At 48.1% G+C, this 18538-nt stretch overlaps 1 protein-coding gene across 2 annotated transcripts in view; it reads left to right on the forward strand.

Annotated features, from left to right (window-relative positions):
* The first annotated feature begins 559 nt into the window (after positions 1 to 559).
* SH3BP4 (SH3 domain binding protein 4) overlaps positions 560 to 18538 on the forward strand; it is an 83058-nt gene continuing 65079 nt past the window's right edge. Inside the window, exons 1-2 of one of the 2 annotated variants that reach the window (XM_069103134.1) lie at positions 574 to 651; positions 13682 to 13762. The gene's annotated coding sequence lies outside the window, so the exon portion shown is untranslated. Of the gene's footprint in view, positions 652 to 13681; positions 13763 to 18538 lie in introns of both variants that reach the window. The other variant, XM_069103131.1, reaches the window with a different exon arrangement.

Genomic DNA, 18538 nt, shown 5'->3' on the forward strand with positions numbered 1-18538 from the left:
AATAAATATGCACCTCCCTATCCCCAATCTTTCCTGGTCCCTCTCTCCCCCAATGACTCTTAAGTCTCTCGAGGATCCTCCGAATTTGTCACTTGTCCAACACAGGGTGGCAGTGCGTGCATCCAGCCCTCAGGAATTCCCCCCATCTCGCTAACTCAAGAAGGACATTGTAGTACAGGAATCTCTTAGCCACAGCTGCTGTGGTTTATTGACCTTTCCTTTTACGTTGTATTCCTGATACTAATCCCTTATCTTTGCATCAGTTACAGTCAGTCTTCCTCTGCTTCTCAGGACTCCTGTTCATCTCTTCTCTCTAGGTGCTGCTGAGGAAGGTAGCTGGAGGCCCAGCCCGTCTGTCCTCTAGTAATAATCCCGTCAATCATGTAATCATCAATACAATCAAGTACACCAATTTCTTCTGTCATTCTCTGAGAGATGAGCTTCTACCTTGTCTCTATTTCATTATTATCACAGACTAGAGAAAAAAAAGGAAATTAAGGTTTCCTCTGAAAGTTGAAAAGTCTTTTTGACTATAAAGTGAGATAGGAATTTTTCATAATTTTCTTTCTTTCTTTTTGTAGTTTCTGGATCCAAGGCAGGGATGGCCCCATTCTTCTCTGACATCGGAGGGAAGTGACCCACCCCCTTCAGGTAAGCGAAGCTGAGAACACCATTTGGAAGCCAGAGAGGGGGTAGAATTGGGTTTTTGACTTCTGGAAAGCCATTTGAAAATTGCAGGCATGTGATCTGTTGTCAAGAGACCAGGGAGGGTTGGACAATGGAGAGAGCAGGAGCTGCTCCAAAGTGCTGGGGGTCCTAGACTTGATGCGTTGTCGCCCGGTCTCACGCTCTAGGAGGAGAGGTGATGGTGCCTGGCCAGGCTGCTGGTTTTCTCAGGACTTCTCCTCCATCGCTTCTGAACTCTGCTGCTGCCTCCAGACACACTAAGAGGTCCGGGGTGAGCAGTGTGGGCAGAGATTTGGCTCTTAGAGGGTTCCCAGACAAAATCCCTTCCTATTGCTTTACACTGGAGGCCTTTCTTTCCAGTTCCCACCCAGAGCATTGTTTTTGTGATGCCCAGAAAAGACACAGGAGACTTTTTTCTGTGTTGATGGCAGATGGATATGGCTGTGCCTTTTGTTCCAGGACAAAGACATTATTCTTGTACTGTGGGTGTTCAGAAGTTTTCAAAACAATAAAGCAAGAGCCAGATTGGGGGTGGGAGAGTTTACAGTGCTGAGTTCCCCTGAAGGCTTCTGGGACATGGCAGCCCGTCTATTAAATGGGCACCTGTCCCAAAACCCAGCTCCCGTGCCTTAGTAAGTCATGGAAATGACCCTGAGGTCTTAGAGGCTGTGCTGGCTGAGTATAAACTCTGAAAGTTCCTTCTGGCCATTGGCCAAGTGGCAGACTGTGTCTTTGGTCTAGGACTAAGCCAGCGATGTTGGGAAAGCCAACTCTGGCTACCAGGTGAAGAACTTTTTCAGAGCTATTTTTCCTCCCCAAATGATCTTCTAAGGCAGTGAAGAATTGCCAATTAGAGGGACATAGTGAAATGGACAGTTTCTGCCTGTCTGGATCTCTCCTTTGCCCCCACCACTCAGCTTATCTCATAACTATCTGTGAATGCAGATAGAATGTAAGCTTCCTGAGAGCACACATTTTTTCTGCCTTGCCTCCTTCGATTGAACATTCAAAGTACCAATATATACAATACAGTGTGTCAGGACTTGGGGGTTCACAAAAAGAAGACTGTGCATTATCAAAAATCTCCCATTCTTCTAGGGTGATACAGTGAGTGTAGAGGTAAGGAAATAAATAAGACGTACAAAGTCATTGCAGGAGGAAGAGGGAGAGCAGCAGCAGAGGGATGGGGAAAGGCCCCAGGGGGTGGCCCCTGAGAGGTTCTCTGAAGGAACGAACCTAGGAGGGCTGGAAAGCTCAGTGGGCGGCTCCTGATGCGGCCCTGCCTGTTCTTCACCCACTCCAGGTCACTTTTCTTGGTTTTCATATTTAAGCCCAGAAAAGGCAAAGGCTGCTAACCTTGACACACTTGTGTCTTCCAGTCTTCCTTGATGGTGACAGCAGTGGGCCAAGCCATGGCTTAAGAGCCTGGAGAGAGGCTTTCAAGTATGGTGGACCAGCCTGGACAAAGGGGCAGGAATATAATGTTTGTTGGTTTTTAGCTCCATAATTTAGATACAGAAAGGCCTAAAGGGAACAACTTACAAACTGGAACCTGGTCAGTGAGCATTTATTTGGTTTCCAAATCTTTGACCCCCTTGGGAGGATGAGTCGGCTTCTGTTGCCGCTTGACTAAGAATCGTGTTGGGCGAAGTGCTGTGTCTCTGTTCTTCCCGCATGCCGGCCTGGCCTCAGCCTTCATTCTCCTGTATCTGCTTCTCTCTCTGTAGCATTAGACGGCACCGACTCCCCCCTTTGATATCCATGACAGCGATTATACTAGTTTTACTTCTACGACTGCCCCTTCTTGGTTTCCTTCATGTCCATTTTTCCAACCCTGTGTTGAGATTGGTAGACAGTTGTTGCCCAAGGTTTTGCTTCTGGCTTCTCTTTCCATGAGCTTGCTTACCTATTTTCCTTTGCTTCCACAAAGCAGATGTCTCCCCTCCCAAGTCTGTATCTAGTCCTGACCTCAGGCCTCACCTTTCTGCATTCTCCTGGATGCATCTCCGCTTCCTCTCCCCGCCCCCCCCGCCCATTTTGATCAGAGTATTCCTCTCCTTTGTCAGTTTGTGCTAAGTCAAAATCATCTTCTTCCCCACAATCTCCTCTTCTTGGCTTTCCTGGTTCCATGTATGATCCTGACTTTTGTAGTCTGGCTCCAGCCCTCCTTTCCAGCCCTACCTTCCACTGATCTGCATTTTCTCTATGCCCCAGCCAAGCAGGATGACACAGTTCCCTGAGTAAGCCCTCTCCCTTCTTGCCTGTTTGTGGGCCTTGGCTCATGTCCAGATCATCTTCTCTTTCCCCTTTGCCCATTTTTGCCTGTTGAAATCCTACCTGGGCTTAGACTTTAGGTCAGATGCTGTTTTGTGAGTTCTGCTTTGATGGTCCCCAGGTCCCAGACTTCTCTTCTGAGCTGCCCTGTCCCTGCTGGCACATGGTGGGGCCTTTCATTTCATACCTGGTGTCTTCACCTCATCTCATTGGCCTTGGTGAACCTCCCCCTCTGGGGGGAGGGGCTTCTTGCCAAGTCATGGGTTTTCAGCCCCAGTTGAAATGATTGTGTTGATATCGAGTTGAGATGTTTCTAACTTGGGGTCCACAAGCATTCTTTTCTTCCTCTTAATAAAATGCTTCAACAACTATGTTTCCATTCCTGCAGATCTGATCTTATGCATTTAACAGCATGATTCTAGGGAGAGGCTCCCAGGCTTTACCAGACGGACACCAAAGAAGGTCTGTGAGCCAGGGTAAGGAGGGTAAGGAGCCGCCTCACTCCTCACTCTGTATGGCCAGGGAGTTAAGTGCACTGACTTCAGACTCTTCTTTCCCGAATCATTTCTAAGTGCTTGTAAAAGGTAGATTTTAAAAGTCACTTTTTCTCCCAAATCTTTTTGTCTAGTGAAGCGCCTTGCTGATAATGGGCATTCGGAGACAAAGATGGAAGACTGGAAACTGCAGCCCAGTCTGTGTCCCCGGGGGTTCCCATGGCTAAATGCCAGTGTTCATGGGGTCATGATGTGTGTGTATGTGTGTGTGTGGAGAGAGATGAATAATCTATATATTTACTAGTCAATTAACAAGCATTCGTTAAATGCTGTTAGAGTTCTGTGTGCTAGAGATAGGAGGAAAGCTGAATATTACATTTCTGCTCACATAGCATTTTAAAATATGTAACATTCTTTATCATCGTTCTCTCTTAAGTCTCAGCCTTCTGAGAAAGTTGCTGGCTGTTATCATCCATGTATACACACACACACACATATATAATATACACGCACACACACATACAATTACACACACACATAAACATGGAAACTGGGACTCATCCAGGTTGTGACTCATCCAGGGTCACACCTTAAACATGCTACTGTTATGTCAATGACTGAAATTTGAATAAGCTGTTTATGGTAGCCCTGTCCAAGGATAAAACGGTTATAAAAGGTTTTTATTTGTTTTTTCTTTTTTAGAATTGGAATGGATTTTAGAGGACGTTTTTTAAAGGGTAGGAAACTGAGGCCCAGAAAGACAGAAGGATTTGTCCAAGGTTTCATAGAAAGCAAGTGGCTAAGCTGGCATTTAAAGCCAGGACCCCTGACTCCAGTTGCCTTCCCCCTACATCCCCCCAACTTTGCAGACTCATTTCCTCAAGAGAGCACCCTGAAGGCTTTGGGAGGTTTGAGGTCAAGAGTAAACTCCCAAAGTCTTGGAGGCATCCTGTTCCCCCAAACTGGCAAAGCTTAATCCTATGCCCTTGGTTGCCCTGCTGTGGTCTGGTTTGATTGTGGACAAGTTCCAATGCCTTTGTCTGGCATGGTCAGACGACTCCCCTGAGATTTGGGCAACCCAGACCAATATGAGCCTTGCACTGTTTGCTGGGTCTATGCTCAGGATGGAGAGGGGCCATTCCCTTGCTAAGATGCCAGACCAGGTAGGTGATTTACACCTGAAGATCTCTGCCTAAGGGCTCTCTTCTTTGGGGGGTGTGGTTGGGAAGAGGGAGACAAGGAGTCTGTGGGACAGGACTTGTGACTCCCTTTTTGTCGGGAGCTCCCAGGGAAGAAACTGCCCTTCCCAAGACAAAGCAGCATCATTTCCACAGCTCCAAGCATGTGTCCAAAAGGAGCCTAATGCAGCTCTAGGCTTTGATAACTTCAAACTCCCTGGAAAATTTCCGAGTCCCCTCTATGTTGTCAGAGGTGAGTGGGGCCTTTCAGAGCTTTTTAGTCTGACCATTTAGTACAATCAGTATTTATTATGTGCCTACTGTGTACCAAGACAAAGCAGGCCAGAGTCCCTGCCCTGGAGGGACTCCATTCTGCAGGGAGACTGGTTCTCATCCAAAGCTTAGGCAGATCTTGAGTCCCTGTGCTCATATCTCTCCCTCAGGTGTTCCCCATTCCAGCCAGTGGCCCCTGAGTTCTTTCTTACCTATGTAGGACGAGGCCTCTCCTGACTTGGCCTTTGTACACCCTGTTCCTTCATGCCTGGAATGTCCTCCCTCTTGCTACCTCTCTGAACCCCTCTTCCCCCGCAGGCTCCCTCCTATCAGGGACCTTGTCATTCTTTGCTTCTTTGTGGCCTCAGGGCCTAACACCAGGCACCTGGTAAATACTGCTTGGTTGATTTTGTGCCCCCCTCCAATTATTGTGGGGCTGCCATGTCCCCAACCCTTGCTCCTGCTTTAAGCTTCATTAACTGCACACTTAGAAATGGCACCACTTGGAAGTTTATTTAAGATTCTTTCATGTTCATTTAAGGTATTTTTTGAATTTTGAATAATAAATTTTAATTTTAAGAAGTTGGGGAGCCCTCTCATTAAGGCAACTTCCCAAGGTTCAGAATACCAGCATAGGCGCTCTCCATTTTATTCAGTGACAAACCAAGAACAGAGAAGGTCAAAACATGACATCATTCCAAATATAGCATTTACTAAGTGTGATTAAATAATCTCCAAGCACTACCCCACCCCAGGACCTTCCAATCATTCAATCACTTACAAAGTCCCTGTTCTAAATACTTCTCCACCCCTAGGCTGTACCTTCATTTAGTCCACCACAAAGCCCCTCTTCTCAAATGGAGATTAGTTTCCAAACATAAGTAAAGTACCTTCATTTGTTCAATCACAGAGCACAAAAAGGTCAAAAGTTCCCCAGCCCTGGATCACAATTGAATCTACCCCAGAGTTACATCAAGTTTAAGCACAGCACTTAATACCCAAATTGGAGGTCTTTTCTTCATCTTGACAAGAGGCAAGTTCTCAGCAATCTTAGTTCCTGGGGAGACAAGGCTTAGCAAGGCCACAAGATACATTGCCAGTCCCTTCATTAATTCATCCTCTGTCTGCAGAACAGTCCCAGAATCCCTGAAAACATTAGCAAAACCCTCTCCCAGGATTTCTGTAAACATACAACAAGAAAATCCTTCTTCAGGGCTTCTGAACCAACAGAAAAGTTCCCAGACCCCTGCAACAACAGCACTGTCCTTCACCAGTGGACAGTATTCATTCTGTCTGCAGGACAGTCTCAGGAGCTCTTAGCCAACAGCCAGGTTCCAGGACTTCTTCAACAAAAGGACTGTCTTTCACCAGTGGACAAATCTGGCAAAACAACATCAAAACAGACAGACAAAGTACCAGCAAAACAGCCATGTCTCCTCAGTCCTTGGCAGCTCAGGGGGCAGGTCTCAAAAGTCCAGGGCAATTCAAAGTGGCCCTCAGCAATCCTTCTCAGTCTCTCTCTCTGCCTCCACGAGGTGCTGCTTCCAAAAAGGTCCTTCTGCCTCTCTCTCCTGTCTCTGCAAATCTATGTCACCAGCTCCTCCCAGTTCAGGACTTTATTTTCACATCAACAAGTCCATCCCACAGGTGGGATTAACAAGCTCTGGGTTTTAACACAATCAGTTTGAAAACCAAGCCAATACAGAGGAATCTTTAATTGCCATTACTATCACAACATTGCATGTAGCAGTTTCCGGAAGCCCCTTTCTCAGATCCGTGGGTTGGTAGAGGAGGTTGTCAGCTTTGGTCAGTGGTCTTGTGAAGTCGTATGAGCAGTGGAAGATGCACCCAGACATCCTTCTCTGTAGGATTTTAAGCTGACATGACAAATAGAATTCTTCTAGCTGCTGAGGAACGACCAAGGAAAGTTTTTACAAAGTTAAAAAATAGAGTGATGTATTAAAGACCAGATAAGCAGTTTATTACTTTACATTTCTAAACTTTAATTTTTTTTGTATGCATAACATTTATGGTTCTGAAAATATCAAAGCTTAAAGCTGCTCTTAGACTTTTGGGACACCCTTTGAATTGACTTGCCTGTATATGTTTTCCCTCAAAAGATAAAAAGGTCTTTGGGGGCACGGACTGTTTCATTTGTCTCAGTATCTTTAGTGGCCAGCATGGGGTCTTCTACACGCTTGGTATTTAATAAATGTGAGTTGAATTGCTTTTCTTGGACCAGTGCCAAGGAGCCTTCTTGAGGAAGATGGAAGGTGGGGGGGCTGCGGAGAAATAAGGGACGCGTCGGTTTATGATTTGCCTGGTTTTTCTGTTTTAGGGTTTATGAAGGAAGGCTGTCTGGTAGTTGTGCCAGCTAGGGGAAACAGGCTGTGTGCCCATTCCTTATTTTACTGACTAAGAGCTTCTAGGCTGCATCATCCTGACTCTGAGGACAAGGTCTGGTGCCGGGGTCAGGCTGAATCCTCGGGCCACTGGGAACTTTATGGGCAGCTCTGCCAGGCTTCAGCGGGAACCTGCACGTTAAATATAGAATCTCGAGGCAGCTGCCTTATTACTGAACTCTAATGTAATTTGGCTGAGGTCATCAACCACAGGAGTGAACCCAAGGAATCTGAGACATGCCAGAGCCAGAGCTTGGCTCCTGGCTGCCCACTGGATGCCGTTTGGCTAAAGTGGGCGTCAGTTTGTTCAAGCTTGGGATTTCGGTCTGTCCTCCAGCCACTCTTCTGTGCCTCCCTCCATTCCATGTGCCACCATCCATGCTGCCCTCTGCCTTCCTCCATACCATGTGCCTCCCTTCATGCTGCCCTCTGCCTCCCTCCGTGCTGCCCTCTTTGCCTCCCTATGTGCTGCCCTCAGTGCCACCCTCTATGCTGCCCTCTGTGCCTCCCTCCGTGCCGCCCTCTGTGCCTCCCTCCATGCCATGTGCGACCCTCCATGTTGCCCTCTTTGCCTCCCTCCGTGCTGCCCTCTGTGCCTCCCTTCATGCTACATTCTATGCCTCCCTCCGTGCTACATTCTGTGCCTCCCTCCATGCTACATTCTGTGCCTCCCTCCGTGCTACATTCTGTGCCTCCCTCCGTGCTGCCCTCAGTGCCACCTTCCATGCTGTGTGCCACCCTCCATGCTGCCCTCTGTGCCTCCCTCCATACTGCCCTCCATGCTGCCCTGTGGCCCTACTGAATATAAGGGCAACATCTCCTCAGATGGGCTCTGAATGACCAAGATGCCTCCGAACAGCCAGAGAATTGGGGACATTCAGATCTGCTCCACAAATCCTTCCCACTCTCCCCGCTCTGTGGCTTTAGTATTTAAACCTGGCAGAGCTGGAGGTCATTCATTAGTACAGGGCTGTAGAAAGTGGCTTTTCCCTTGGTCATCTGTGCCGGTTTGGGTTTTCTAAGTACTTTAATCTGTTAGAGAAATAGATTATTGAGTGCTTATTGTGTAATGGGGGATGGAGCAATGGGGATACAAATGCAAATTAAAATGAAGTCGGGTCCTGCCCTCTAGTAGCTTACAATCTAATCATTGTTTTGGGCTCGGATCCCCCCCCCCCATTTCTAGCTGTCTTAAAGCTCCTAGTCTGTCTGAGCCCCTCCTTTTAGAGACAGGGAGCTGGAGCCCAGAGAAGGGGAATGAGCGCCCCCCCCCCCCAAACACACACACACAGAGGTGGGGAGTAGCCAAGTGGGCCCTGGGCTCCTTCATCTGGACAATGTGGCTGCTGATCCCCCAGGTCATTGGGGGCTCCCTGAGGCTCAGAGGAGTTGTGCAGATAAAGTCATTGTGTAGACTGCAGAGCCTGGCACACAGACAGAAGTTACTGATCATTGTTACTGCCTCCTTTGACCTCTCCCTCTTGGGCAGGAAACAAGGGGAATCCCGGGGCCAGCAACATGTCTCCTGGGTTATGATGGAGTGGTAGAGGCTGGGCCGAAGCCTGAGTCTCCGGGATGTCCCTGGAGCCCAAGGGCTTCTGCCACTTCTTCCCCTTGAAGAAGTCATCTTCCATCTCAAGACCTCAGTTTCTGCATCTGTGAAGTGGGGGTGTGGGAAGCCATCGCCAAGGACCTTTTCCTGCCCAGCTATTTTGGGTGGGGCTGGTGAGACAGATTTGGAAAAGAAGCCTGTCCTCCTCCCACTGGATAACGCCACAACGGCTCTTTGAACCCAGCTGTCAGTCATGTGCCATGTGTGAACTCTCAGCCCTACAGAAGGTGAGGGCACAAAACAGCCCTACAGAAGGTGAGGGCACAAAAGGTGTGCCTGGTTTTATCACATAGCTCGCCCCTGCTGTGTGCCTAGCACTGAGCCAGGTGCTGGGGATGGAAGCTACTCCTGCCCTCAAGGAGCTTCTGTTCCAGCTGCCTTGAGCACTTCCCAGCTGTGGGACTCTCAGCCTTGGTTTTCTCATCTGTAAAGTGGGAATAGGAGCAGCCCCTCCCTCCTGGGTGCTGTGAGGATCAGAAATCACATGGAAAGCAATGCTATACCAAGGCCATCATTCTTACTCTTCAGCACAGTCAGAGAAGGACCAGGAATGTCAGGCCTGTTCGGGGGTGGGGGGGGTGGAGGGGGTGGCCATCACCCTCAGGCAGGGCAGAGCTGGCCATGCTGCTCCCAGGGGAGGAATGAGAGACAGCTCTAGCAGACCTTTGATTGAGCTCACTCCAACAAGTATTAATTACTTGCCTACTTATGTGCAAGGGCCTGGAAATGATGCCAAGATAAAAATAACAGCCCGTGCTTTCAAAGACTGTTCACTCTACAGGGGGCGGGGCAAAGAGGATATGACCTGTACAAAGAAAAGGAAGGAAACTTGAGGAGGGTGAGAGACTCCTGCCATGCGGGGAGGGGGCAGGGGCCTGGACGGAAACTCCTGTCTTCAGGAGGTGGAGCTGAAAAGGGAGGGCACACCCAGGAGGGGACTAGCCGGGGCAGAGCCTGGGAGGTGGGAGATGGACCCCTGAAGGGGAAGAGGGAGAAAAGAGGCTGCTTTGTCCGATGTAGATGGTGTAAGTGGTGGTAGCATGAAAGGCCAGGGAAGCTTAGCATGGAGCATTTACTGAGAGCGTGCTGGGTGCCAGGCTCTGTGTGATGAAAGCGCTGGGGACGACAGACTAATGCCACAGTGAGGGGCTGGTATTTATCCTGCCAGGATACAGGGAACCTTGCAGGATTCCTCTTCATCTGAGTCTCCATTTCCTCATCTGTAAAATGAGGGGATTGTACTTGGTGGCCTCTAAGGTTCCTTCCAGATAAAAGCATAGAATCCTCTGCCTTGCTCTCAGTGGACACTAAGCCCTCTGGGTCTTTCTAGGGTCCCTGATGCTGCTCAGCCTGACTAGGTGCTTGGTGGATTTAAATATGATTTTAATTATATATATAATTTTCCACATCCATATTGTAGAGTGTTAAATCATGCAGATGCCGATTCTTATTCATCTGGACCTTCTGTTGCATAGGGTGAGCTGCCCTGCTGGAGGGTCCCAAGGCCAAGCCTTGTTCAGCATTGTTGTCACAGGGGGGTTTCCTAACTTTTTTCAGGGACAAGTTTGTTTATTATAATTAGATAGAATTTAGTTTTAATATTAATTGTTGTCCCTTCATTTAGGGTGTAGTCACTATGTATGTTGTTTTCCTGGTTCTTCTTCACTGTGGATCAGTTCATAGAAGTCTTCTAATGCTTTCCTTCACTCTTTTAAAAGGATATTTGCATAGGCATTGTTGAAACAAAGGAAATGATTTGGAGATAGCACAGATGCCATCTATAGGTTACTCTGTGTATGTGTGTGTGTGTGTGTGTGCATACACACGTAGAGATAATTAGGTTCAATTGTAGCTTGGAAAGCTGCCTTTTTGTGCTTTTTTTCTAGATTTCCTTCTCTGCCTTTTAAAAGATTCCTTGATGACCTTATTTTCTGTCTTTCTTCCGTATCTCTGATCCTCTCCATCATTAGAAGAAAACAAACAAAAAAAGAAAAGGAAAGTCCCGGTCACAGATCTCCATTGGGTTTGTCCATCTTCCTGTTGAGCCTGCCCCCTCTCTGACAAGCTTCTTCATCAGTTCTCTGAAACCACAGCCCAGTCATTACCTCCATCCGAACTCTTGGAGTGTTCAGGAGTTATTTTTCTTTATAATGATGTTATTGTATAAATTGTTCTCTTGGCTCTGCTCACTTTGCTCTGTATCAATCCCCTTGTCTCTTAATAATCCTTTCTTACAGCCCAGTAATATTCCATCGCATTCATGTACCACAATTTGTTAACCATTCCCCAACTGACAAGCGTAATAGAGGCATTTTAACAGTGATGATAAGTAAAGTGCTATTTTGACGGGTGTTTTTTTATTTTTTTAAATCAATTTCACAAATAGAGGATATGGAAATCTGGCTAGCCAGCATTTCAAGTAAAACTCCCAGATCTTGCCATGACCACAAGCTTACTTTGTGCCAGGGGTTTGATATGGAGACTAAAATATTTCCCATAATCCTGTGTTAATCTAATGGGATTTGAGTGTCCCTACTTCACAAATCAGTAGTCCCAGGGTAGATGGATTTGGTCAGAAGGCATCAGGAGAGCTGTGCTGAATTCTGGCTGCTAGAGGTCTAGGACATTACCCTCTTCCAGTGCATTCAGAGAAGTGTGGGTAGGTATCTGGAGACCATCTTTTGTGGAAAATGGTTGACAGAATTAGGTCTGTTTAATCTGGATGAAAAAGAAAAGGCCATGCTAGCTGTCTTTGCCTGTTTGAAGGGCTATAATTTAGAAGGGGAGGACTGGGGCAAGTTTTGCTATGTTTGGTAATCTCCGAGCCAGAAGATGGAAGTTGCAGTGTGAAAGATTTGGGTTCCATAGGAAACATTTTGTGACTAGGGTTGCCTGAAGATGGTGTGCATACCAGCTCTGGATTTCAGGTCAGAGGACCCGGGCTTACATTCCTCACACCTTGGCTATTTACACCCTCTGTGGTTTTGGCCGACTTCTTTGATTTCTCTTCACCACAGTTTTCTCTAAGATGGGAGGTTGATTTAGTTGATTGATGGGGTGTCTGTTCTAGCGGCAGAAGCATCATTCTCTGATTCTGCCAGGATAGCTTATCATGATCTCACAGTATAAGCAGTACAAGCATTCTCTAAGCACACACCATGGGCCAGGCACTGTGCATAACTGTCATATTCTATTAAAAATATAGAACATTGACTGGGAGTTTGGTTGCAATGTACGTGTCATTGATAGAAGGGGCATTAATGAAATTGGCTGATCTACTTCACCAAATACAGAAAAATGAAAAAATAGCACAAACTCTGTTCTGTGTGAAAACTGGCCTGGCTTGGTTGAATTCCTTCTTAGAAAGGAGTCTTGCAGCAGACTGAGGTGGGGATTCCGTGGTTTGTTTCCAGATTTGAGGTTTGAAGGTTTCCTGCATGTTAGAATTTACAGATGGTGATGGTTTTGCCGAATTTTTTTCCCATGAACAAGCACCGTATAAACATTTGGGAGTGGTTGTAGTTACCAGATGGGAACAGAGGAAATTAATGCGACGCCAGCCTCCGTAGAATGCTATTCTTGGCACCTCGTCGTGAGATTATCTTTTAGGTGAAACCACTTGAAAATGAAGTCTTTTTTATTGATACTTCAGTAATGAAACTCCACTGGCCAGAATCCAAGACGGTGAACTCTTGTGAAGTGTGACAACAAGCTTCCAGGGTAAGGGATGGAACAAAAAACTTTTCCTGCTGTAAATGATACCATCAGCTCTGTTCGGCTCCAGGGACCGAATGGAATGTTTCGGTCTTTGCAGTGTAGCTGGTTCTTTTGATGGAGTCGGCGTTTGAAATGTCTTGTGATACTTGTGTTTATTTCTCTTTCCTAAGACTTAAATTGAGCTTCCATCACTAGGGTAAAGATAGGATGTGAATTAGAGATGTGAACTATCGCTAAGGAGATTCCACATGGCGGCTCCTGGCAGCCAAGTTTGACTCCCACGTGGGCGATGTCACAGTTTGGGGGGTTAGTCCATTTGGGGTGCATCGATCTGTGCTCACCCTCTGGGACATCTGAGCTTGTGCTCTCGTTAACTCCCTTAGAAACGATTGTCGGTTGTGAGTTGAATTTGTTTTCTCTTGGTTCTGTAAGCACCATGGAGATGGGAATAACTGAATTCAGCCAGCTTGCGGGAGGCATTCAACTGTAATATAGACATTGAGGAGGATTCACAAAAATTCCAGCCTTCGAGAAGTTTATGGTTTGTTCTTGCCCCCAGTGCTGAGCTAGGGGACATGCGTTACTGTTGTCTGGTCTTTTGTTCAGTTGGGTCCAACTCTGTGATCCCATTGGGAGTTTTCTTGGCAAAGATACTGGAGTGGTTTGTCATTTCCTCCTCCAGATTATTTTATAAATGAGGAAACTGAGGCAACCAGGCTTAAATGACCTTTTCAGGGTCACAAATCTAGTAAGTGTCACAGGTCAGATTTGAAGATGAGTCTTCCTGAGTCCAGGTCTGCCCCTCTATCCACTTGTACTACCTAGCTGCCCAGGAGAGATGAGTAGAAATGACAAAGAAGCAGTCCAGGAAAATTCCTAATAATTGGAGGTATCCAGAAAAGGAATGCCCTACTGCCAGCCCTCTCCCATCATGCACAGCATTCACTGGGACAGAATTCTAGTTCAGGGATAGGTTAAGCGAGACAGCCTCTGAGGCCCCTTTTAGCCCAAGGTGCTGTGACATTCTGTGCTTGCATCTTTAAGGAGAAGAATGCCTAGGATCATTGAAGACCTGCCTGCATCAGAGAAGGAGCTGGGTTCTTACAAGCAAAGCCCGAAGAGAAGGTAAGATGCTCAGATCTAGAGGTGTGTCCATCCCAAGTGTTCAAAGGGACCTCGAGGGCTGCGAGGGACTTCCTTGCGGCTCTTGTCCTCGTCCCCATTGTTGCTGTTCTGGGCTCGAGGTCATCTCGTCAAACCTCACTTTTGAGTGGGTGTTTATCTCTGGGCCTTTGCCTCCAAATTCACAGTCCTTCGCCCCGTAGCTGGTCGTCTCCAGATGAGCACGTGGAGAGCCAATTTTTGGAAGTCCTAACCATTTATTAAATGCCCGCGATGTGCTGGGCACTGGGATAAAATAAAAGCCCAATGAGTGGCTGTCTGAAGGACCTCCCGGTCCAAAGCGGAAGACAGGCTTGCAAACAAGAATGTACAGACCAGGTGATTTGGAGATAATTACAGGGAAGGCTGGCATGGTGCGGACTGAGGAGGCCTCCTGTGGGAGGTGATTTGAGCTGAGATGCGGAAGAAGCCGTGCAGTGGAGATGGGGAGGGAGGAGCATTCCAGGCCTGGGGGCAGCCAGTCAGAATGCCCAGAGCCTCGTGCAAGCAATGGCAAAGATGCCCTGTCATTAGATCAGACACTCTGCTTGGGGGCGGGCTCCAGGGTTAGCACAGCATGTCCTGCAGAATGTCTGAATGTGTGGCGGTGGGGAGGCCTGTTTAGGCAAGAATGACCTCAAGGTCTGGAGCCAGGGTCCACTGAAAAAGATGAATGAAAGAATTCAAGGCAAGAGGATTGTTTTGATGAGATCTTAGTCTTTGAACAGAAAGGATTTTAAAGAATCATCAATCTTGAAAAAATGTTTCCGAAGCTTGCTCCAAGCACCCCCTGGGGCTTCTGTGGCGGGTGGAGGGAAGGAGGAGGAATAGGCCTTGTGGGGGGGCGGTGAGGGGGGCTCACTGGGCTGCTGGAAAGATAAGGTTCTTATTTTCTCCAGTGCTTATGGACTGAGAGGTAGTGGGCAAGTCAGTGAAGACTTTCTTGTAGCTTGTGTGGTGAAGGAGGTGGGCTAGGGTTTGCCAAGAGAAGCCAAACTGCGGCCTTGGAGGACAGACAGAGTTAGGGTTTGAAGGCTAAACCCCGGACCAACCAAGGGCAAACAACCACGATGACCAAAGCCTTTGAGTCAGTCAAAGAAGGGGCTGGAGAAGGGCATCCGCAAGTGTTGGTGGGAAGAACTGAGCACATTTAGCCTGGAAAACACTTGGTCCAGGGAGGGAAGAGAAAGGCCGCACAGCTGTGCTCACGTGTGTGAAGGGCCCTTGAGTAACAAGATCCATTCCGCTTGGCCCCAGGAAGTCCGACTGCAGCCCTGGGAAATGGAACCAAGTTTTGGGAGGTCACTTCAGGCTCTGCCTTACTCTAATCGAGTTCAGAAGATGCTGAGAGGACAGGTTCCTGAAAGCTGTGGAGTTCTGTGTCCATTGGTCAAGCACGATTCTGGAACCCACTGCTACTTGCCCATGTGTCATGCGTTCACCGGGAAGGCTTCATTCTGCTCAGTGTGGCTTTTTAGGGAATGCAATGCAAGACAAAAAGCTGGTTTCTCAGCTACACGATGGCTCTGGGTTGGGCAAAGACAGAGTGGCTGGGAACATAGCTACGTCTGCCAGAGAAGCCGTGTTAGGGGAATTTTGAGCCGTTTCAAAATTGTTACTGTAGAAAGTGGCATTCTGGCCTCCCCAGGGGTCGTTAGCCTGGAAGGATCAGATCACAAGTGTGGGCTAGCCTCCTGCTTTATGCCAAGCACTGGGGACACCACGAGGAGCCTGGCCCGAAGCAGGTGTGGACAGACAGTGTGGACCAGGCCCAGCTCTTGTCTCGTGGCTCTCTGCAGGTGTGATTTTGAGGAAGGACGAAGGACTTGCTTGGCCTGGCTTGTTCTGCTCAGGGGCTTCGAAGTCATGTAGGCCAATCTCCTTGTCCCAAGGGAACGGGGAAGGTTTATCACAAAGCTCTGGGGGAGGAAGGACGTTCTGGGGTGGGCTTAGGGTCTATCCCCAGCTTCCCTCAGTGCCTGGCAGATGGTAGCTGGGAGTGCTGTTTAATTGCTTCTGTCTCCCTTTTTTTTCCACCCCAGTAGAATGTAAGCCCCTCGAGGACAAGAAAAGCAGGGCATTTGTCTTCTTCGCACTTTTCAGTGCCCAGTATGCCATAGGCGCTTAATAAATGGGGGTCACGTTGGATTCTGAGCTGTGTTAGGGCAGAGACAGCTTCCTTGTTGTGTTCTTAGACCCCCAGACTCGTCCAGTGCCTGATGTACAACAGGCAGCTCGTAGATCAAGCCAGGAGAGTGAAAACACCCCCTGTCCAGGCACACAGGTAGGAGGAAGGCTATCCTCAGACTCTGTGGCTGTTCAGTCTTCTCTGACTCTTTGGGACACCATTTGCTTGGCAGATACTGCAGTGGTTGACCATTATGTCTCCAGCTAACTTTACAGATAAGGAAACTGAGGCAAGCAGGGTGAATTGACTTGCCCAGGGTCACACAGCTAGTCAGTGTCTGAGGCCAGATTTGGACCGAGGAATATGAGTCCTCCTGCCTCCATGTTTAATGCTCTGTTCACTCCACCACCTAGAGGCCTTGTCCCCAGACTTGGACCCCTGAGAATCCTGTGGTCAGCGCCACAGCTGTCTGTCCATTGTACTGGTTTCAGCTGGCCCTGATTCCTGCTGCATGCTTCTTCTTGGCCTGGCTCATAGCGGGTTGGTTTGTTTTGGGCTTTATTGTTGCCCCTGCCAGGATTCTTCGATGTCTGAGTGGGTGGTTCCAGGGAAGCCTTCTCCAAATAAAACAGGATGAAATGGTGTTGTGGTGCCCTTTGGGCCCAGGCCACCTGTGCAGCAGCAGGGGCATGGATCTCCGCATTTGTCCGCTATGTGCTCAGCACACAGTAGGGACAACAATGAAGTAATTCCGTCTTCACAGATCTGACTTTGAAGCTCTCTGCTGAACGCGTTCCCCTGCCCCCCAGCCTGTCAGGTTGAATTCCATTTCTGGTCCACCTGCTGCCACTGCAGAGAGAAGCTGGTGAAACACATGTGATGATTCACACAGAGCATGCTAATTTATGACTTGCTATAGCAGATCAAGACCAGATGCCTGATGTTTGTATTCCTGGGCGGGCAGGAGTGAAGCACTCTGGGTTTCTGGTGAGCTCAGCTGATGCTTGTCACAGGTGGGCATATGGAGGGGTACTGCATATGAGACTGGGGGATCTGGGTTCAAGTCTCCTCTGGAAATCAGTGTGGTGGGGTGGTGGTAGTGGGGAAACAGACCAGAAGCTGTGGAACCCAAGGAGATTTAGAACTGGAAGAAGCAGATCTTGCAGGTCATAGGGTCCAAATGGTTCATTTTGCAGATGAGGAAACTGCTTTGTTCCTGGAAGGCAGTAAAGGTAAGGAGGGGCCGGGTGGTAGCCATCATTGAATATCCAAACGGAGGCACTGAGATTTGACCTTGGAACCCCAGGGGCAGAGGAACCATTGGAGTTTGGGTAGGAGGTGACGTGGTGAAACCTGGCATTGAGGAAAATCACTTTGGTGGCTGCGTGGAAGACTGGAATGGGCCAGGAGACCATGTGGGAAGCCATGGCCATAGTTCAGGTAGGAGGGGATGAGAGAGGCATCTGTGTTCCCGAGGTGAGTTCTTCTTTGCCTCCTGGGAGGAGGGGAGGAAGAGAAGACTCTTGTGTTCATTAGTGACTTCGCTTGGCCTTTTGTATACGCAGTAGGGGAGGGACCACTGACTGACCCTGGGTCTTATTCCCCCAGCTCCCATGGGGTTATTATTATCCTTGAAGGTGTCTGTCCCACTGATGTGCAGGGTCCCTGCAAAGTCCTTAAATACCTTTAGACTTGGACTGTCAGGGCTGGAACAGAACAAAATGGAAATCCACTTATTTAAGAGCTTGATATTTGGGACCTATATGCTGATCTAGCTGAAGGGTCAACTGTGTCAAAGGCAAAGCTTAGGTCAGCTGGGGCAGAGATTTCTGGGGTCGCAGACTTTGCATTCCACGGAGCCTCTGGGACCATCTTGTCTAACCTCTCCCCCATTTTGTTAGATGAGGAGACTAAGACCCAGCTAGGGATGTGACTTATCCAAAGTGATGCAGATCACAGGGAGCTGATCCTGGATTTGAACCCATGTTGCATCAAATTCCCAATCTATCTTGGGGGGGAGGGGGGCACTAAGTTGCATCTTATGGCCTAGAGCCAGAAGCACGGGAATTGCATTGGGACTAAATAAATGCTCTTACACTAGCTAGTAGTAGCTAGTAACTTGGGCTGTTTTAAAAATGCAGCAGGTCTTCAGGAAAGCTTTCCCCATTCCCTTTTTCCCTGGCCTTCATAACTGCTAAGAGGCCGGCTTTTGAATTGTAAACGCAGCCAGCACACTTCGGAAATCACATAAAGCTGTGAACTGTATTTGACTCATACTGCTAAAGAGGAAGAAAACATGAACTTGAATACAAGAAAACATGAACTTGAATACAACGCCGCCCTTCCCCCTCTCCCCTTGGGCAGGGTTTTTTTTGGTGTGACTAAGAAAAAAAGAAAAGGAGAGTGTTGTGTGTCCTTCCACCCCTTCTTCTTGGGATCCTGCACCCTTGTTCCCAACGAGCCATAAAGGCGGGAAAGCACTGGGGGCATTCCTCTGCCACCAGCCCCACAGCCGAGGGTAGCCCGTTAGCAAGGTGGCTTGAGGTCCAGAAACAGGGAGAATTGGATTCTGCTGGTGTGAAATCAGAGAACATGTGTGTACATGTGTGTGT

This window comes from Petaurus breviceps, unplaced genomic scaffold, assembly GCF_028583685.1.
Source record: "Petaurus breviceps papuanus isolate PSGF00001 unplaced genomic scaffold, PetGlider_PUasm1.0 567, whole genome shotgun sequence".
NCBI lineage: Eukaryota > Metazoa > Chordata > Mammalia > Diprotodontia > Petauridae > Petaurus > Petaurus breviceps.